The following is a 22901-nucleotide window of genomic DNA, read 5'->3' as shown; positions in this document are numbered from 1 at the left end:
TGTTAAGATAAAAGCACTTTGTATTGAAAAGGGAAAACAATATAAACAAGATGTATCTACCATTAACTTTACTCCAAAAGACATCATTGTTCCTCTTGGGCTCACAAAGAACCGCCTACCCAACATGTTTCCTTTTATGTTGCCTTCACCATCTGAACAGAATTTTGTCCTTCCCTACATCCAACTCCTGATCTGGAAAATAATCTGAAAATTATTGTAGTATCAAAATATAAGAAATAAAAACTAAAGCATTTTATAATGCAGTGATTGCTTCTATAGAAACACGTCATAATTGATCTTGAAGCGTCCCTTTCAGGGTACAAATTGAGTATCACTTTTCTGAAATGTTTGGGATGAGATGCGTTACAAATTTTGGTGATTTTTTTTCCCCAGCTTTTGGGATTTTTCCGTACATGCAATAAGAAATCTTGGGAATTTGATCTAATTCTAAACGTGAGATTCATTTGTTTCATTCAAATAACCTGCAGGTAATTTTATGCACTATTTAGTGCTCCTGTGTTTTTACTGTGATTTATCATTTGAGGTCCAATGTGCACGTTCCCATTTGTAGCATCATGCTGGTGCTTTAGAAGTTGCAGTTTTTGAAGCATTCTTGATTTGGAGTTAGGAATGCTCAACTGGTGTTAAATTCTTTTTACAGCAGAGAAAATGAAGTCAAACATTGTGGGATTTCAATTTTATCCAAAGGTTCAGGGTAAAGAAAGACAATGTGTGTCAGGATGTCTTTACACAGATCACCAGCAACCCCAGGTTTTAGTCCTGGGCATTTTATTGTCACTGAACTGACAATGAAAAAATAATGAACAGGGAATGGGATCCTAGCCTTTCCTCTCTGGAGGTTTTTTCTTTTTTAAATGTATCTGCTTGTGTGTGTGTGTGTGTGTGTGTGTGTGTGTGTGTGTGTAGTGCTGGAGACTGAACCTGGTGCATTTGAGGTAAGAATTCTACCACTGTGACATATTTCTATCCACTCTGCCAATTTCTGGGTTTCCCTCAATCCTCTCACTCTTTTCTGACACACTCTGTTGGAATACTACGGATCGTAGGGTTCAGTCACGGAGAACATGTAATGTAATCTCACACACTGCTTTCGAGGGAAGCAGGTCTGATCTGTGAGCGTGACAGGAAAAGCACTTCACATCTTATTAACCAGTGGATGAGATATAAAATCAGTTTCACGGTGGAGGAACACCCTGGAGGTTAATCAGTTTGTCAGAATAAGTAGGCCTTTCTTGACACAAGGACATTAAATTCTTTCTCACCGGTACGGCAAAGAACAGACTAAGAAGAAATAACAGAAAACAAAGAGCATATAAAAATTAAAACCTCTCCAACTCAGTATGGCAGGGGAAGTAAAAGCTGTAAGAATATACCTATAATAATTTAACAATAATGTAGTTACTAATTTGCTTCTATTCCTAGAGTATTTAATTTAAACTTAGATACATCATAATGTGTTCTTCTTAGTTAGTTAAATAACTTGAACCTGTCTCAATTAAAATGAGGAAATATCTAGAAGGGTTGATTTGATCTCGAAAGTATCTTGGGATTTTAAAATCACATTATTTAGAGCTCAGAGTGTGTATATAAATGCTTACGGCTTCAGTCCCCAAACTATGTACCAACAAATTCACAAGGGTGTACTGTAACGTTTTAAAAATTTGAGAAAAACACAGTAACACTCAGCATCTGTTTGACACTGTCAATCACCAACTCATTTGTCCCCAGGGCTAATGGAGACTGTATCATCTTCCTTTCAGTGATACTGTACCACTACAAAGCTGGATTTTTACGTATTATGACCAAAAAAAAAAAAAAAAACACCAAAGAAATAAACACCACCGCAAACCAAATGTACCTATTTATATGGATCAGGGACTTAATTATTTAAATATAAAATAAAATTTTTTCCCAGTTTATGTGAACTAGTTTTTCAGATGATGTTATAGTTTATATTTAAAATATTTCTTCAAAAGTCTCACGAGTTTGGAAAGTGATTGGATCATGGATCAAGTGATTGGATCAGTAGATTCATCCACTGATGAGTTTAGTAGTTGAGTGTCTGTTTAGGAGGCGGTTAGGACCTGGTTGGAGGGGGGCACTGGAGGCATGAACTAGAAGAATATGCTGCTGTTCTTGGGTCTTCTTTTCTCTCTCTACTTTTTGGCTGCCTCCATCAGGGCCTTCGATCTTGCTGTTTCTGCCTTGGAGCCAGGTGACTCTGGATTGCATCCATTGCAGTGAGCCAAATAATCCTTCTTCTTAAATTGTGAGTGTTGGGCATTTCACTCCAGCAATTAGAAAATGGCTAATACGGATGACTATTAAATTGTTAAGATATTGACTGCCTTATTTTGCTATTTGGACCTAAATTGTTAAAAACCAGAACTGATAGGTATTTCTTTTGGCTACAGGGCTATGAAAAATTTACCCAATTGCTAAGGGCATGTGAACACAAAGATTAGAGGATGTCCAGCTTAGGCAGATATCAACTCCTGCTTGAGATGATGTTTTAGGTCAGTTTGCAAATGTTTTCTGTGGTACAGCTACTTACAGAGGAAGAGCTTGTTAAGGGAAGACACCCAGCTCCAGAAATTTCAGGCTCACTATGGACCTGGGGCATATCATCTTTCTTTGAGCAACCATGTGGAAGGCTGTGATTTACCCAGGGATTTGTCATTTTTAACCAGAGCTCCCCATTTGCTGAGGCTCCTTTAAGATACATCCAATTTCTCCAAGCCTTAAGGAGCTTGAGCTGAAGGGAGGAATCACTATCCATTTCTATAGTGAACCTCTCCTAGATTATCTTCCCTTAAGGAAGAGTGATAAATACTATCCATCTTCTTTCTTTCTTTCTTTTTTCTTTTTTCGTCTTTTTGACACAAGGGTCTCACTATCCAATTCAGGTTGGGCTTGGGCTTACTTTGTAGCCCAGGCTGGTCTCGAGCTTGCAAACAATTCTTATGCCTTCATTGTTTCTTTTAAGAATTAAAGTGTCTTTTGCAATTATAAAAATAATGTATACTTGCTATTCCATTGGTTCTCTAAACTCTATAGTCTTGTTAGATTTTATTAGAAAGCAATCAAACACACAAACTATACAAATCTCTGTGATGTTTGATTCAAGTAACAATTTGCCTGGGTGAAGCCTCCAGTTAATCAGTCCAACAGTGATTCAGGTGAGAGGCAAGTAGTAGGTGTAAGATCTATAATCAGTAGCACACTAGTAAAGAACAGAGAGCATTCTAGGTAGACTGGGTAAGCCTCACGCTAGCTGCTGAAAATCTTTTTGGAGCAGATATAAGGCTTCCCTGAGGAAGCACAGATTCCATCTGTGGACTCAGTATCAGGCTGTACCCATGATTTTCAGCCTGCCCTGCTTTGTGCATTTAAGACCTGCCTTGCTAATTCCACAACTGGATAAGCTAATTCTTTGCAACATATATCTTTATATATGCATGCAAATACTGATACATAACCACATACATGTGTGTCCATACACATGTATATATGTGTGTATATATACATACCCATATATATATGTGTATGGGTGTGTGCTCATGTATTTAGGTATACCCCATATGTGCACATACATACACACACGTGCATATATATGTGCATATATATATATATGAAACCATTTTACTGGTTTTGACTCATTAGTGGAATTCTGGTTGACATAGTTCCTATACAAAAAGCTTAGCTAGGTCAATTTATTCCCTGTCTTTTGCAAAAGGACTGATGTAAAAACAGCCCTGCCATTTAATATCCTTATGATATTTATAGGATTGTAGTTTAAGCCTCTTTCTATTTTTTTTAAATCTCAAGAAGCCAAATGACAAATTCCTGTCATAATCCAATGCTAGGAAAAATGTCATAACCCAACAGGATGACTGCTTTCTTTTATCTGACAATGGACAAGAGAACATTGTAATTCAATAGTTTGATCCAAGTACAACAAACATGGGACATTTTCAAAATGGGAGACTGACACCAGAGTTCTCACTTAACTGTAGTAATTACTTTGGCCAAAGTGCATAAATGAGGTATAAGAAACATTTAATAAAGGCTTAACTCAATAAATTGTTTTTTTTACTAAGCAATAGCCAAACTATTCTTAATGTTGAAGTTATATTTTTGCCTTACAACTAAGAAGTGTGAATGCAGTCATTTCTGTGCAAATATATTTCAGTCAATGATGCGCCTCATTTATATGTAGTGGTGGTCTCGTCAGATTAAAATGGACTTGAAAATTTTCTGCTGCCTGTGAAAAGAGAGCTAAAAAGGCAAAAGAAAAGAAAACTGCAGGAGAAGCAAAAGATGAATTTCTTAGAAAATTTTCAGTGAAAGCTTATCTGAAGCTTTTGCAGACATCAGCAAAAATAGCCTAAAAATACTCCAGTGTGGACAGGTGTTCACTAATAGGAACTTTCATGGTGAGTTATGAGCTTACAAGCCAGGCTACGATGAAGAAACACATCAAACAAATGATACCGATATGTCTCTGAACAGAGGGACACGCCCTCTGGAAGACCTTGGGCAGGACCTCCAGAAAGGTTCCAGAGGAAAGCCTTGTTATTCCAGGTGATAGACAGCTCTCGGAATGTTGTAGTCCCCAGGAACCTCCCAGTGCAACAAGATGTGCAGGTGGCAGACAATGATACTGATGCTCCTGACCTTGTGAAGACCTAGGTTAATGTGTCTTAGTTTTTAACAAAAGAAGTAAAAATCACCTGCAAGTTAGCAGATACGGAGCTTCTAGATTAAAGATATAAAGAAAGAAGATTTTGTACAGCTATATAATGGGTTTGTATTTTAAAGTAAGTGGTATTATAGAAAAGTCAAAGTTAAAAGTTGTATAGAAACCAGGTGGAGCATGTCTATAATCTCAGCATTTTGGAAAGCTGAGGCAGGATGACTGCAAATTCAAACTCAACAAGGACAACTTAGTGACTTAGCATGATTCTGCCTCCGCCTCAAAATATAAAAATATTTTTAAAAATGTAAAAGAGCTGGGGATATAGCTCAAGTGTGAAGGTTTTGGGTTCTATCTCTAGTATAGCAAAAAAAGTTTTATAGAAGCTACAATAAGCTACAGTTATTTTGTTATTGAAGACAGAAGATTTGTTAAAAATAAATTTAGTGTAGTCTAAGTGTATGTACTTATGAAGTCTGCAGCAGTACAGCATCATGTCCTGGGATTCTACAGCCACCTACCACTCACTCACTGACTCACCTAGAGCTACTCCAGCACCACGGGCTCTGGTCTGCGTAAATGCTATTTATAGGTACCCCATTTAAAATCTTTTCTCATGCTGATCATATACACAGATACCATTGTGCCAAAACTGCCTCAGTATTCAGTACAGCATTCAATACACCATCCAGTTTGCAGCTCATGAGCAGTGGGCTAACCTACTTCACTCAGATGGTCAGCAGGCTGCGTCAGCCAGATCTGTGCCAGAACACACAGATGTTCCCGCAATGACAAAACTGCCTAATGACGCATTTCTTGGGAGGTACTCCCTCATTACAGGATGTGTGGCTGCATTTACTTTTAGGATGAGTAAAATTTTAGATCCAGGCAACACATAAAAGAACAGCATATTATACTTCATGAAGTAATATAGATATTTATATTTTTAAAAGTCAGATATAGTTTAGTGTCTAAAAGTATAGCCTTTGAAGTCAGAAAGACTGGACACAGAGGCTCTTCTTTACTGTTCTGTGACCTTAACATCCCTTGCTTTAGCTTTCTGCACTTGTGAAAAAGGCATAATATGATGAGGAACATTTAACAGTTTCTGGACATATTAAACTAGTAAGTAGTTTACTTATAGGGTTACAATGCTTTATGAGCACAACTCTAAAGAACTATAAGTTAACAGCAACCACATTATGTATTAAAGCAATTCCTAACATATCAACAAATAATGATTGCTATATGCAAGTCTCATGTGACACTAGGACCCTCTTGAAAACGCCATGCGTGGGGGCTGGGGATTTAGCTCAGCGGCATAAGTACCTGCTTTGCAAGCAGGCGTTTGTGAGTTCGATAAAAGAAAACGCCATGTGTGTAAACTCCCTATAATTGTCAGGCTGCTTATGGAAAGGGATGCTGGTCTCTTACTCACGGGAAGCACGCAGAACTATGTCATTGCCAATTCCCCTAGACAATTATACCACTGTGGGAGTTACAGGAATTTCCCTTCCTGGTGATTCTTCTACATCATGTCAGTGGAACCGTCATTCATTTGATGCTGGTGTCTGATTTCTCATATGCTTACAAGAGACATGTTTGAAGGCAACAAGCACATATTTTTGGCAGCATAGGCAGGAAGCAGATGAACAGCTTCCAATGCAATCAGAACATTCAAGGCCTTGTTAATCAATAAAGTTGAGAGCCAGTTGGTTCTTACAAGTAATGACCCTTAAAATAAGATTTTGATCCTTAAAGTTGAGTGATCTCTATATGAAAGCCCAAATTTCTTTGTGCCTGTTTTCTGTCACGACTGCATCTGTTATAAAATCGTTCTATTATGTGCCGTTTATCTTTCTTTCACAGCTCTGAAGTTCTGTGTAAAAAGAACAGGAGAATCAAATACCATCTTAGGACCTCTTACTATAGTCAAGGGAAACATCAAAGTCTGAAGCACACATTTGTATTTCTTGGGAACGGAAGAAATACAATTCTTCTTGGTATGTGACTTTCCTGAAGGTGGCAGCAGAGATATGTAAGTTCGGCCTCCGGGTGTTAAAATTAGTGTAGAAGAAAGAGTATGGATGTCTATGGGGTGAGTGGTCCGCTGATATATGCACAACTCGTTCTGACAAGACAGTGCCACAGAGCAAAAATGGTGTTAGATAATAATGTGCTAAAGCAGTATTCTGAAAAAAAGAAAGTGAAATTACTTCCTTTCAAGTACTCGACATCTTAAAATCACAGAATCTCATGGTGGGAAGCAAGCTTAAACTGCGCCAAGCTCTAAATGCAAACAGACCAAGACAGTCTTTTATATGCAATCTCCCAATGACTAAAAATAAATACATTTGAAGAGGCCCAATTTAGTTCAGTGGCCAAATTCCTCTGTATTTTTCAAATATGTACTAATGATCCAAGGATGATTAAACAAATGTCACCTAATTTCCCATAAGATTCCACCACATCTATCACCTTGCATTCCTAAAGGCATATTTGTTTTAGATTTGTTATTTTGAAAAGGTGCTTCTTGTCCTTGATTTCATTTCCATTTGTGGGAGCTCTCAAAGGAACTCTCAAAATTTCCGTTTCCTCCGCTATCATCTATCTCAGAGTATCCACTCAGGGGCTTCACAATGAGGGCCCACTTAGCTTCCCCAGAGCCAACCAAAGGGGACCAGATGCTAGAGCCAACCAAATTTCTAGATGCTAGGGTGGTCCCCTGATAATGGAACTTCTATGAAATGAACTGTGCAATCCACAATTATGACAAAGACACTTACGTTTACTTCTTATCTCGGAGTAGTAACTTTTTTTTAACTTAAAATGTTTATTGATCATTTTTTCACTTTAAAGACAAAAACAATGATAGAGAATTTCAAAACAAGGTAATAGGAGATTAACAATGGTTAATATATTGCACATTGTTGTTTTCAAAGTAGTTGCTCAGATTGCAAGATATGAGCATGAAAAATTGATCAAACAATATAAGCACAAACCATTCCTTTCAAAGAACTAATAGAAATTAGTAGTATAATTATCTTAGCTATCTTGTGTGTGTGTATATGTATATATTTTTTCTTTTCTCTTCCTTTTTTTCTCCTTTCCCCCATCCCAGTTTTTCTTTTGAGCAGTTTCTTCCCCTTTCACAATATCTATTATATATTTTGGGTTTTATTTACTCTTTCAGTTTCTTATACTAAAGAGGCAACACTGTGTTAACACATGTGAATCTGATTTATTTCACTTATGAGTATGGTCTCAGTTGCATCTATTTACATATAAAAGACTCAAGTTTATCCTTTTTTATAGCTGGGTGGTGCTTCATTGTATAAAAATGCCACACCTTTTTTTTATAGTTTCTTTTCTTTTTTTCTTTTTTGGTACTTGGAGTTGAACCTGGCTCTTGCCAAGCAGGCGCTGTGCCACTGAGCAATATCCCTAGCCCTGTAGTGTTTCTCATTTAAGAGAAAATATGCATGATTTAAGCTTGAGTGTCTGAGTTATTACACTTATCATTATGTCTTCAAATTGCATCCACTGACCTAAGAATGTCTCAAGTTTATGCTAATTTGATTTATTTATACTACGAGTTTATCTTAGCTTGTTGAAAACGAAGCTTTGTGTTACTATTTCTTCTTTGTAAGTATCTTTTTGTTCTATGTTTTATACTCTGAATAACTACTTTGAAGATAATGATGCATAGTGTATTAATTATTGCTATTTTGCTTTATTTTTTCATAAAAAATTTACTGGCCATTTATATTTACTTTTCTTGAACAATCTTATTGAGATACAATTTGCAGTCATGAGTTTTAAAACATAGTTTACATATTCTTTGAATAGACAGCACACATGTAAGCACAAATTCAAATGGTACATTGTGAAAAATAAGCCTTCATTCTTCCTTAAAAGCTAAAGTGCAGTTACAAAGCTTCCCAGAGAGAAACCAGTGCTATCTGTTTGTATGTGTATTCTCCAGAAATATTTTATGCATTCAAACACACACATACTTTTAAAAATTTTTTAAAAATACACATATTGCATGATGTAGAGCGCTAAGCATCTTAGTTTTTGTCTAATGCATCCTACAGGCTGCTTTGTATTGGTACCTATTTAGTAGCTTTATTTTTCCTAAACAGCTGCACAATATTCCAGTTGATAGATGTGCTTTGCTTGATTCAACCAGGGTTTTAGGATGAGCCCTTACACACTTTGCATATTTTGCCATTATAAACAACTTACTGGATTGTCTTTTACCACAAGCCATTTTGCACATGTGAAAAGAAATCTGCAGGATGCATTTCTGGAAGTGAAGTGGCTGGCTCAATGTGTGTGTGCATGTGTGTGGTGTGTGTGTGTGTGTGTGTGTGTGTGTGTGTGTGACATTTGGATTGCTTCTGTGGCCTCTGCAGCAAGGTATGTGAAGGTCCAATTCTTTTCCCCTCTCCAACACATAGTGTTATAAATCACCATGTTTGTCAAGCCCCATTAATAGAATCTCAAATAAATCCTAGCACTTTTGCTAAGGCTTTTTTACACATGTTGTATAATCACAGAGACATCTTCCTGGTCAAAGAAATAACTTCAGACAACTTCTAAGTATTGCCTATGCACTGAACTTGTATCAAGGTGGCATGTAGTGGCCCCATATCCCCTTTCTCATCTCCTGCATTATGCAGTCAGTCATCTTCTGGGTCTTCCTGTCCTGATTTGGCCTGCTTGCTAGGAAAAGCCTTTGGTGAATCTACCCACTGACAGCCAACGTATTGGAAGTCTAGGTTAGAGTATAGGGAGGTGGAGACAGGAAAATGACAAGTTTTCTCCCTGTATCCTGGACCTTAACTTGGCACATCTGGACCTCAGCATCTCATGCCAAGTATCTTACAGCAGCAGGCTACCAGAAGTCAGAGGGAACTGGGCAGATACAACTTATAGCAGTGATTCTATCTCTCTAACTCCTCACTTTCTTTCTTAATTCTCTTCTCAATTCCTGTGGTGATGGTGCCTGTCTTCCATACTCTCCAGCTCTTTCGTTAACTTCATGGCTTTCCTTGTTTCCAAAGGCTAAAGTCAGCTTTGGATGCAAAGTGAGAATCTTGTAAGGATTTGATGATGATAATACACCATCAATGTTCATCCATACAAACTTCTTGGTGGGCAAATTTCTGCCTCTAACAGAGAATTCTCTTTAACATCTTGGAAAGCTTGCTCAATTTTGATTTCAAATCAGTATTTCCCAAACCTTATTGGAGCAGCTGGCTCCTTTCAGAAATGGAGCACTGGTCATAGAGTATCAAATTCAACACCACTTTCAAATATTGCCATTAATTAGTGAACATACTTGTATATGGCCATTCATTAGTAAAATGCACAGCATATGCCTTCTATAATTTTTAACTGGTCTCTAATCCTTGTGACCTTATCATTTACAATCTGTAGCAAGGCATTAGACTCTGTAAAAATGATTACACTGTGCTAATAAAAATGTGAAATCTAAGCCATATGGCAATTTGAGCCCAATATGTCCTGTGTGCCCGTGGGCATCCTTATGCTCTCTAGCATAGCAGGGGAGACTAAATGCTTCCCTTGAACACCTGGGCCTGATCCTTGGCAACTTAAGGCAAAGCCAGTTTTGGAAAGGGGCCCATCCATATTGGGAGCACCTTCCTAGCACATTTTAGAGATTCTTATCTTTGGAGTTCTTCGTTTTAGCTTATTAATAATCAATAATTCCATCTACCTGTCTTTTTATGTCTATCTATCTATCTATCTAAAACATTTATTGGGTATTGAGCAGTATATACCTCTTCTGGTCCTTCTCCCTAACCTTGAGCAAATGGATCAAAATATTTTCTGAGTGTTACTTCTTTTTCATATAAACTTCAACTAAATGTTGGTTCCTTCACAAGACACTGTTTTTAAATATCTTCTCTTGCAAGTGGGTAATATTTTTCATCTTATTTGTTTCTGTCTCCCCAAGAGCATCCAGAACACGGTAGGTAATTGATATCTGCATTATGCCAAGTGCACAAGTCTAGAGCTTACAACCAGAGTGGAGTGTTTACAAATAACAGATGAGTTTGAGATCAACTGTAAACTGTGTGATGCGATAATCAATCATATGCACATCGTATAGTTCACTATGCAAAACTTTAGAGGCTTATGTAGCAAAAAGATCCAGGTGGTCTGTGGGAAGTGACATTTGCTTTTCTGCCCATTACCGCCTGACCCTTCAGACAGTGGCTCCATTCCCAGATCCAACTGATGCCATCCCTGCTAAAAACATCTCAAAATCTCCTCCAAACTCCCAACTTCTCTCCCAAGCTTCAAGCTGCCAACTGTTTACTTCCATTTGGGTAAGCTAAAGTCACTTCAAATTCAAGTTAGCTCAGATTCCATGTGGTTACTGTGGAGGTGCAACCATCAGAGGTGGAAATCAGCAAAGCTTTGCAGCGTGAATGAGCAGCAGTAAATAGAAAAGTCCAAACTTCTGAGAAGCAGGAGGGTAGCAGCATGCTTACCAGAACCAGACAGAAGGTCTACTAGTTTTGCTGTACACTAGCAAAAAGAGCTTTGTTATGTTTGTGTTATGCCTAAGTACCTATAACGACGCCATACTGTTCTGTATTTTTTCCTCTGGATGACCTAATTGATATGTTAATCAATGCTCCCCTCTGTAAAGAATTGTAAATCCCTGGGAACCTAACCTAATTGATATGTTAACCATTGTTGCCCTCTACAAATAACAGATGTGGTGCTAAAATAAGCTGACAAAGGATTGTTAATTACTTGTTAATTACTGCTAGACTACTCTGTCCTCTGCTAAGGGAAACATTTTCTTAGCAGATTTCCTGATCAATGCCCATAACTCCTTACTTTGTAAACTGTGATATCTACAAAAAGGCTGGAGAGCTTTGAGGGGGACATACAGCTTTTGCAAACTCCAACTGCACTGTGTCACTGGGCCCAGGATAAAATAAATCAGTGCCGCTTTTTTTTTTTTTTTGTCTTTTTCGTTATATCCTGCCCCATTTTTTTGAACTCGAGTTTGGGGGCTCTGGGGGGTTCATTTGTGGATTACAAGAGTGTAAAGACTGCCTGGGTCATGCAGTTTGCCAGATATGGGGCCAGAGTACACGAGAAAGTAGAGCACTTTCCATATTTCATAGGTAAGTAAGGTTAGATACTGACATCAGGGAAGAAAGAAAATAACTAGTGTTTTAATGATTCAGATACTTTACATTCAAAGGTTTTATCTCACTCTTAATAAAGAGTGATGTGCTCTATCTCTTTCAGAAGAGTCACATGAGTTTCATTTTGCACAGTGATAAAGGAAAGAACTGCCCGATAGTCAGATTAAAGAACATGAAGTATAAGTGTATACAATGAGGACACATGAATTTTCCTGTCACACCATTTTGAGTTATTTGTTACAAGGAAATGCAGAAAATCAGAACTGTTCAGGGTTATCTTGAACTTTCACCAAGTCTCTGGGTGTCTGCTTTACCTGCCGGCTCACTTTGTCAGTCTTGCACTAAGGATAGATAGTGTTTGGACCATTACTCATGGAGGTGGGTGGGAGACTGTTGCTCAGAGCATGCTGTGAACAAGTGTCTGCTGTTCACGCTTGCAGTACCACCCTTCCTTACAAGGGGAATTTAGTATACATGCATTCACAGGCATCCAAAATTCAATTCAGATTGGCTTCGACCCACTATCATTACAATCTGTCTGCTAGTTACCAGGTTTGGATTAAAAACATTTGCTTTTGTATATTTTTATACACATCAAGCTAAAGACCTTTGTCTCATCTATAAGTTCTGATAAATCAGCAATACTTTAGCACTAAAGAACTCATTTTATGAGCTAGCGTCTGGTTTGAATTTCACCCTGAGTGATATGTCCACTAAATTGGAGAGAAACTGAAACAAACATAGCAACTTCTCTGATGCTTGGGTTTCTGAGAGTTCTGCTGGATCTCAGGTATTCTCTTCCCAGGGCCTTTGCCCTACATTACTATTCATGAACATTACAGCCCAGAGTGGGAGAGAACAAATGAGAGCTCCAGGAGGGGTCTGAGATATTTATTCACCCAGGAATCTCTCAGGAACTAAGCCAGTTAATGCTTCTGTTTGTGTTGTTAAGGCCTCTTAGAGAAGGTTCACAGCTGGGCTGCTTAATAATGGTGGGAGCGTTTCCCACATTATCCTCTCTGATATGCATCTCTGCCCTGACTACAGACAATGCAGAAAGCCAGGCACACTTCAAGCAGCTCGGCAACTCCCACAGAGGCCCTGACAGCCCTCAGCCCTCTGCATGCCTGTTAGCACAAGATACTGCTTGCTTGCCTGGGGATCGCCAGCAGGAGGGGAAGCCAATGCCTTCTGTGACCTGAAACACCTTATCTCCCAGCAGCACTCACACTTTGCAGGTGTCTTACTAAATTATAAACTAGAATGCAAACTCACCCCTCCAACAAGATTTTTTTCTCCTCTTGCAATTTTATTGCTTCACTAAAGAAGTAGAGAGCAAACTAATTAAGTGGCAGCTGAAGAGCAAGACCTGGACTGGTCTGGGAACTGCTGAGATAACAGGCGATCTCAGGTGAGCAAATGAAATGCCATGGGCATGGCTGCCTCTTCACTAATAGCTTTTAGGTCTTATGACCAAGGGATGTTCATTATGCCAAGAGACTTGAGCCAACTCTCCCCTTTGCAGCATCGCTTTCTTCCCTCTTAGTTTAGAACAAAGTATCTGAATTGTTTAGCAAGTATCTGAATTGATCATATTTAGGGTGGAATTGCTCCTTGTTTTCTTCTGGCATTGTCTCTAATGGGAGTTGGCATAATATTATTCTGATTTTAAGAAATCAACAAATAACTTGGATCCCAGCAAGTGAGCGGGCATTTGGTAAACAGGGTATGAATAATGGCAGTAATTTAACCCCTGTATTCATTGACATTTCATCTCTCTCTGTGACAAGAACCAACATCCAAAAGGCAAATAGTTCATACAGGAGCTGTCACTTCTGTCCTTTGGAGAGATGACACTGCATACACATTTATGGAGAGGCTGCTGCTTGTCATCAGTGCAAAACTGGGAGCACAGGAGGAAGGGCCATGTTTGTCTCCAGGAGGCTCAGTCTCTGAAAGCCACTTGGGTGTCCTCTGCTCCTGAACACTGCCTGTGGCCTTCTCTACCCAGAGAAATCAAAGTGGGGGCCCGTGACTGTCAGTTGGGAAATTACTTTGAGCAAACTCCCCTGTGTGTGGACTTGAGCTTGAAACTTCTCCTGCATACTCCCTCTATCCCAAACCTACCTGCATCACCTTGAACTACACTCCACTTCTGCAGGGCTCAGCCTGTATCCTCAGTGGTGCTGTCCCCAGCGCTTGGCTCTGAGGAGGTACTGAATAAGATTTATCTTAGGAGTGGGAAAGAGAAGGGTACAGACACCTCAACAGGTGGCTCCACTACAACAATGTCCAGACAATGGCCAGACCTCTGAAGTGGTCTGACCATATTTCAGAGCCTGGGAGTCACCAGGGGTCCTGGAGGGCAAATATAATTAATCAGGATGCAAACAAGACCATCCTACAAAAGGAACTAATATGGTCAGTGTCCATGCGCCCAGCTGGAGCCTAAACATGGTTTCTGGTCTTAATGACCCCAAAGGCATTGGTAAATTTTAGTTAATTAAGATGATAAAAATGTTTCAATATTTCCCTTTGCTTATGTTACCTGTTCAGTGACTCTGTCCAAAGAGACTTTTCTGTAGGCAAATGTACCATGGTGTACATCATTCAGTGCAGTGTCACCAGTCAAAATGAAATACTCTTCATTGGAAGGCTTCTAAGGATGGAAATGCTCATTCAAATAAGTCATGAAATGGCACAAACAGCCAACCTTCCTCCTTATTGTACAGAGAACCCAACACCCTCTGTCGAATCAGTAGCAGCACAGCCATAAATATTGGGGTAAATTTCCTTGACTGTGAAGTATCTGCTGTTATCATCTGGCTGGCTCCAGGGCCTTAAAGAGAACCTGAGCTCAACGAGCCCCACAACCTGGCAGGCTAATATTCAGTGTCACACTGTGGGAGGTGTTTAGGAAGTGGTGACAGAGAAAAAGAAGGATCAGGTGCACATCTATACCTGTGCATTCCAATGTGGCAGTTAAGACAGTGGGTTAAAAAATAGAACTTTGCTGCCATTAATTTTGAAAAAGAAAATCCTTTTCTCTTGGTGACAAGGAATATCAGGTAAGTTTCAGGAACCTAAAGTGTACATAAGAGGTGTGATGAAAATGTGTAGTGGGCATTTAAATAAAAAAATTACCATAAAGATACACTGTCACTAATCTCAAAGTATTCCTTTTTTGATTACACTTATCTTGTCATTCTTGCCATTTTCTGAAGTAGTTCTGGAAGTTCTCTTTTTGTGAGTGTATTTTTGAGGTTTGATTAAAAAATATACTGCTGGGTGCCATCTAATGGAAAGATAAGCTTGAATAAATATTACAATACGTCTTCGTCTACCTTATTCACCAGACATTGTACCACGTGACTTCTGGCTCTGTCCCAAAGTCAAAATGGCCATAAAAGACCAACACATTTTCCACTGATTCAGGACACTGAGATAGCCAGGTCAGCCAAGATAACTCAGGACACTTGGGGTCTCCAGAACAGCTTCAGAAAGTGGCAAGAAGTATGGGATAGATGTCTTGAAGTGAGGAATGTGGAGGACCACCAGTACAGTCCCCCTGAAAGAAGACAATTTGTCTCCATTTTGTCTGCGTCGCCTTACTTCCATGTACTGGTATGTACAGAGCTGGCTAGGAAAATACGCTACCTGCTCAACTGACTTCAAGCAATGCAAATGGGTCTAGTCCAGGAAGTAATGTGTTGCCTTTGAAGCACAGTGACAGGTCAGTGATGCCCCAAATATAGCTCCCTACTACTAAGCATGAGCTAGGCCGAGGCACACCCGGCCATTGACTGGGACTGAGCCTTGAGAAAGAGGCAGTGATGTTCCAGGGCAGAAGAGCCAGACAGCAAAGCTGAAGCAGTCCACCCAAAACACAAGATACTTCCTCAAAATGTTACTCTGATTCTTCCAAACTTAGAGATTACCTATTACTAGAAGCTGGTACTGTTTCTGCATCCCTCCATTTGCATATTACAGAGGGGCTATTGTGTCACCTACCTAGCCCAGCTTACAACAGTCACATACTTCTTACCATTCTCACAGTCACCCAACCCCAGACCACTCTCTTCTTCACATATTAGTCAAACCCAATTCAGTCCCTGTTCGGAGCCTTTGTTCCATCAGTCATCGATCTGAATGCACTTAGGACCTCCTTGGCTCCCCACAAATGGAGATATGTTTTTGTCTCTTTGTTCTCTCCTGTGAGTTACACTGGAAGGGGTAGATTGACGTTTACTTACTAGAATTTCAGTAACTTTCCCCTGGGATTACAAATATAAACTCCCTCAGACCACAGTGAGGTTTGGACAGGCTTCCTATAAGAAGAAATACTTTGAGAGGAGGAAAAATTCATGGCATTATGTCTTTTGCTGTAATAAATTCTGAAAAACAATTAAACTCATATATATTGCATTTATTTTATATATGGAGATATATATATGTATATAATGCATTTATTTTATATGGATTCAGCAATGGCAATAAGCCAGTAACTAGGGATGGTAGTAAACAGCCTGTGGATGAGAATGATCCTTATATTTTTTTTAATTTGATCTAAGCCTTAGTTTATAATTAAACCTTTCCACTAATAGTCTTGTTATTTTAAAGTGATGAATTTTGGCTTGACACACTCTAAAAGGAAGCTGGAGCCTCCACTGGCATATAGCAATCATTTTATTCAAATCCACCCAAAATTTAAGATGTGTTGCTTCTAAGGCTTTCCTTCGGAGAGAGATATCAGCTCAGTATATAAAAACCTTTTCAATGTTTAAATCACCATGTCCTTTTGAACTGTGTCTAAGTATGCCTTAAGTGCTTTATACTCTCAGTAGAGGATCAAAATTTGAGAGCAAGGCCTTGTAGCTTCTTAGTGAATATAAGCCCAAAGGAAGTGGTTTAGGTCTAGTACAATGCAGTGACATTCAACATTTTCCTAGATTCTCTTTCTCCAGTCATTTCCATCCTACTCAGGCAAAGTGGATTCTCCTCTCCTCATGCTTGCTGAGCAGCCAGCAGTTCAAGTGGAGGACTACTGGTTTCTGTTAATCTGTGCTCCACACCACATCACACTCAATGACATCACCACAACTTTGGATTTTAATAAAATGGAGCTTTACAAGAAATGTAATTGAGACTTAATTTTAAGGTCATCAAGATGTATTTACACAGAAAGCTATATAATGAATTTGAAAAACTGAAATTTCTTTATATTTTTATAAACATGGTTTCACAACTTTTTGCACCATGGATAATCATAACCAACATTTTAAAAATCATTTAACAGTTTATATAATTTCTAAGAAGGATGCTGACGTTAATTATTAGTACTCATAACTACCCATAGGAATGCACTGCTCGATGAGCAAGGAATACAGCTGCATCATTTGGCACAAATGCAAAGGGAGGGGCACGGGACAGTGAGCGAGCCACACTCTGCTGCAGGAGGGTCTGCACACCCGAACAATGACTTCCTGAGAGGCAGTTTATAGGATTGCAATGCCTTAATTCTAAGATGGTATTAATTGTAAAAAGTACCTTCAATTTCATAGCTTGACAAAAGAAAGAAAAAGCTCCATCATTGTAATGTTCACATTGATTTAAAACAGCATCTTGATTCTAGAAATGTTAAAATATATAAAGAGGTCTTTTTGGAGTCAAGGAAATGTTTTGTATGTAAAACCTTAAAAATATGCACATGCTTATGAACTTTTCATAAATTTTTTTATTGTAGAGAAAAATTGCTATTGTAGTAAAAATTAGGTCACAGGAAAACTATTGTTATTCTGAAAGACAAATTATTTAAACAAACCATAACACATTTTAATTAGTACTCATCATTAAGTATAGTATTAGAGAAATGTAAAGATGTTTGTTATGTTTGTTCTTAAGGGTGAAAAAATTGGTGAAAAATCGTATAAGCATAAACCTAGGAGAGGGAGGGAGGGAGAGACAGAGAGGGAGAGAGAGAGAGTATAAAACAGGGAGAGAGAGAGAGAGAGAGAGAGAGAGAGAGAGAGAGAGAGAGAGATACACACACAAAGAGACAGACAAAGAGACACGCACACAGAGAAATACAGAATGCCCTGTAGCAATGAGTCAAAAACACTACAAAATACCACATTTAGCTACCTGCGATCTGGGTTGCTATTTTTCCCTTTCATTTCTCCACAGTTTTCTGACATTGCTCAATGAGAATGTATTGCTTTTCTGATAATAAAAACTTGTGCAGTTTTTATCTAACAGAGATGTTTGGATGAGCCGTTAGCCTGGCTCCTGGGCCCCACACTGCTAACAGCGGAATGTTGGGTGCACACTGGCCAGCGTCAGTGACACGGAGCAGAGGCAGAGCAGATGCAGGGGAGATGCTAAGGAAGCAGAGAGGGCTTGGAGGAAATGTCTGCAGATATTTAATCTATATGGCATCACTTGGAATCGTTCATGGATGCTAAAAAAGAAACTAGAGATGCCATGCACATGATACCTCTTCCAATTGCTTTATTAAAACAAAATATTAGAAGTGGCCACAGATTATTATCCAAATTGGGGTGGTCTTTGCCTATTTACATACTATTCACCCAGATAGGTCACAATCATGCCACAAGTCTTGCATGTGTTGTAAGGAACTTCATTTTTCAAATACAGAGGCTACATGGTTGCAAATACTTTCAATACTACAAGCATTTTGGACAGGAAATCTCTGAGACTATTAAACTATTATGTATTCTCCAGTGAGCCAGGTTATAATGGCCATATGGCTCCCAGAGTAGGATCTTCCAGAATAAATTATCAAATGGCACAGAGAAAGAGGTGTGCTGAGAAACCAAAATGGAGAAGAAGCCAGTTTTCTTGGTGTGGGCCAAGGCGTAAATGGGTGGCTTTCAGATTGGCTTTCTAGTTCAAAGGGAAGTTCTGTGCTTCCTGGATAATTTTAGGTTGTCAGAAAGTTTGATGGAGTCACATAAGACTGTCACTATAAAAATGAGAGCAAGCCTCAACCTTGGAATGATATTTTTCAATAAACAACAATCCACAGAATAAGAATTCAATTCCCTATTTGAAAGCAGATCTCTTTCACAGTCCAATTGCCATCACCCCACAACCTTCTGTACCAGCCGGAGGAGCTACGCTCTCAATGGAACCTGCCTTCCTTTCATTACTGAAGTTCTTGCAGTGGCTTCAGATCAATAGAACCGCTATGTATCTATATAAATCTGAGTAGCAGATCCATTCTCATAAAGTTTACCTTGTCCTGGTTTTCAGCTGAGAAGCAGAACTGAAAAGTATTTCAGGAAAATTAAATTCTGTCTTACGTGTATCCTGAGTAAGAGTGCTAAGCTGGGCACCCGTAGCCATTCTGGTTCTTGTGCCAGGATGGGAAAGACCATAGGCACAAGTTCTGGGCACTCTGTGTCAGCATCTTGGTGTTTGCAGTGTTTGCTACCCTTGACAAGACAGATGAATGGGGAAGATTTCCAGCATCTTGCACAGGGACCTTGAGGAGGCCGGAGGCCTGGGCTACAAGGAGCGAGGAGGACTCTGAGCATGGTGTGCGAGTGAGGGTGTGAGAGGGTAGAAGGGGCTTTCAGCAGCCAGCGTTACAGCAGAGGAGCTGGCCAGCCATGTTCCCCTCTGGCAGCTGGCACGGATATGGCTGTAAGCTCTGCTGTTATTTATTAAGCCTTGTTCTTTTTTCAGTCCAGGAACATTAAGTCTTAGCTGGGAGCAGCAGTGCTCAACCCCTGGATCAACTTCAAGTAAACTGCCAGTTGGAACTTTTGAACCTGAACAGACAGCTCCTAACTGCTTAGTCTACTCTGAGACTGATGCTTCAAGGGGCCCTGGGTCCTCGCCAGCCGCTGCTCAGCCATGAGAAGGGAATCAAGAGGGGGCTGTTGTTGGGCTCTGGTTCTCATCATGACCACATGGTTCTTTATGAGGAAGAACACATGGAGACAAAGTACTACTGCAGAGGAATGTGGGGAGGAATAAGTAAACAGTGTGTGGTGGGCGTGTTGTGATGGGCAGAGAAAAGCCTATGAGAAGTACAAGGGATAGTCAAAATATATAGTAAATTTGTATAAATTTTAAAAAAGTAAAAGACACATTGCCATGAATCTATCTCAAAACACTCCACTTCTGAACACATTTATACTAGCAATTGTACTAACTACTTCTTGAAGCAGTTCTGCAAGTCCTCTTTCATGAGTGTCTTCACAAGGCAAGATCAAAAATACGGTGAATGCTGCTGCCAAGTGAAAATCACCAGAAAGGCAGCCCTGTAAAAACATTCTGGTATCCCTTATCCACGTTACTCACCAGATCTGACCCCATGTGACTTCCTTGCTTTGCCACAAATTCAAAACGACCACAAAAGGTAAGTGTTTTGAGTCAATTCAGGACATTCAGGTAGCCAAGGTAGCTCAACAGAAGACACAACAGAGGACTTCCAGAACTGTCTCAGAAAGTGACAACAATCACGGGGAACATTTTGAAGTGAATTTATGGTAATGTGTCATTTATCATAATACACTTGAAAATATTAATATTTACTGTATTTTATCACATTTTGTGCATAATCTATTCTCATTAAGATAGTACGTGAAGGTCTAGATGGCAGTTGCATCAAGCATAAATGAATAGTTAAAATTTTTGAAAACAGAGACCCATATATGAGAATGATAGCCACCCAATAATGTGATGATATTTACAAATTCTGGCATGAAACACATCTCTTAAGTTGTATCCTTCATAGTGAAGAAGGCAAAACACACGTGCTGCTTTCTCTAAGTGATTTTACTGTGCAGATCAATAAGTTAATACTGCAAGCAATAATATAAACCATGACAGTTTTTCCAAGATACTTGTAAGCTCTGGTTTCATTATGAGGCAAGATTTATTTCTTTTGTTTTGCTGATGACACTCCAGAGACCCTCCTTTAGAATGTGTGGGTACCATGGCAACAGGCAGGTCTGAAGAGATCAATACCATGGCTGCCTGAGAGAGCCTGAGAGCTTAGGGTGGCCTGGAAACGCATTCATTCATTCATTCATTCATTTATTCATTCACTCACTCAACACATGCTTATGAAGCATCAACTATGTATCTCTATTGTCTGCTGGGGGTGAACTGAAGACAGAGATAACAATTTGCTCTCACCTGGCCTCCTGACAGCTGAGCTAGGATGTCTTAGGATCTGAGCTATAGTTTGGAAGTGAATTAGGTTTACTTTGGAAACTACCTTACCTTTTCCAAACCCAGAAGGCCAGATGCAGAGTTCTGTGTATGAGGGCCATGGTGCTCTGTTGGAGAGCATTCAAGTTGAATACACATGCAGGGCTGTGATGTGGCCCAGACATGACTGAACTGTGGAGGAGGAGATACCTCAGTGGGCAAGTTAGGCCACAGCTGAGGCCACCTAGAGACTTTCTGGATAGTTTTCCTTAATTAGCATCATATGTTGCTCTGAGGGATCCTTGAACCCCTCCAAAGATTCTTATTCAGGTTTTCTCCATTGTCCACTCAATTCCTTGCTTGGTCTGATTAAATATGGGCTGCCTAGCCGGCTGGATAGCAGAGTTATGAGCTCTGTTGAGGATTTCACTCCTTCTAAAGACCATGCCACGTGTCTCATTCCTTTGCGCCTTCGCATTTGGGGGACTGGGAATCTAGGCACAGACCCCAACAGTGCCCTTTCTAATTGACTGTGGAGATCCCAGTTTCTCAAAGGTGGCTGCAAGGCAGTATCTGGAAGGTGCCTCTGCCTTCCGGGTCCCACCATCTGGCTCTGCTTTCCTTGTCCCTTTTCTGCCAAGGTCCCCTTCCATTAGAAGAAAGGCGATTTAAAATTCGTGTATATATTACAGAAAAGGGAATGAAAATCTTAGCAGTTCACCAGTCTACCACACAGGCAACTGAATAAATCATGGAAAGCCCAGGAACCTGGCAGTTCAGGAGGGAAGCCAAAGTGGGAACCCTGCAGGGAGACCAGGGGCGAAGGCAGGAACCATGCATGCTCAGGGAGGCAGGAAAGCCTGAGAAGCCCTCAGAAGAAGGGGCAGGGAGTCGGGCACGGTGGTGCATGCTTCTAATCCCAGCACTCAGGAGGCTGAAGTAGGAGGATCTCTGTGAGTTTGAGGTCAGCCTGGGTTACAAAACGAATTCAAAGTCAGCCTGAACTCTATAATGAGTCTTTCCTAAAAAACCAACAAAACAAAAAACAAAAAAAGAAAATGAAATGTAAAAGTAAGAACAGGGAAAGAAAGCTCTGCATTGCACTGGCTGCGGTGGATCTCAGGGTCACACACAACCGGGCTAGCCATGAAGGGCCAAGGGTTTCTGGTCACAGAATCCCACATTAGTCAAGCCATGACTGGAGCCATGTGGTCATTCCTGGAGACCAGGATAATGCCAGACAAATGGGATGTTGAATCTCCCTAGCACTGAGGAAGTTAATTCAAAAATGCAATTTTTAATTAAAAGAAAAACCTCCTGAGAGGAGAGGGAAGAGCGTTTCCAGCAAGAAGGCAGGGGAGGTGGGCCTCACCCAGCCCTCACTTTGTCTTTTCTCCTCCCTGCTGCACTGGGGGCAGGCTGAGTGGGAACAGAAGAGCAGCCGCAGGAGGAGGAGATAAAGGCGGAGGGCAGGAATGAATGAGGTCAAGCAAAGTGGGAAGTCAGACCTCTTTACCCAGGGCGGGTGGGTCAGTCACTGAGGCCCATCTGGGTGTGATTTTAATTTACACCCTCTCTTTGCTGCTCTCAGGAGCACAAATTGTTCATTTGACTTCCACAAGTACTGGAGATAGAGACTAGTACCACATTCTGAACTCCAACACCTTTAGCTAAGGCAGTTCCTGTCACATCACCTCCCCAAATGTTGGTGGCATGCACCCAAGCCCTGTTCCATGGCCAAAGCAATCAGTGCTGGGTTTGACCAAAGAAGTGAGCAGCCTCTCAGGTGCTCTGTGTGCAGT

The 22901-nt window shown here is 40.0% G+C and overlaps 1 protein-coding gene across 4 annotated transcripts in view; it reads right to left on the bottom strand.

The window, feature by feature from the left end:
- Positions 1 to 22901, bottom strand: part of Prkn (parkin RBR E3 ubiquitin protein ligase) — a 1262552-nt gene that overhangs the window by 34383 nt on the left and 1205268 nt on the right. The gene's annotated exons all lie outside the window — the stretch shown is intronic.

This window comes from Cavia porcellus, unplaced genomic scaffold (assembly GCF_034190915.1).
Source record: "Cavia porcellus strain 051 isolate PalLab524CR breed Dunkin Hartley unplaced genomic scaffold, mCavPor4.1 scaffold_22, whole genome shotgun sequence".
Lineage (NCBI taxonomy): Eukaryota > Metazoa > Chordata > Mammalia > Rodentia > Caviidae > Cavia > Cavia porcellus.
The sequence above is the reverse complement of the archived record's forward strand: the minus strand, read 5'-3'. Positions and strand labels throughout refer to the sequence as shown.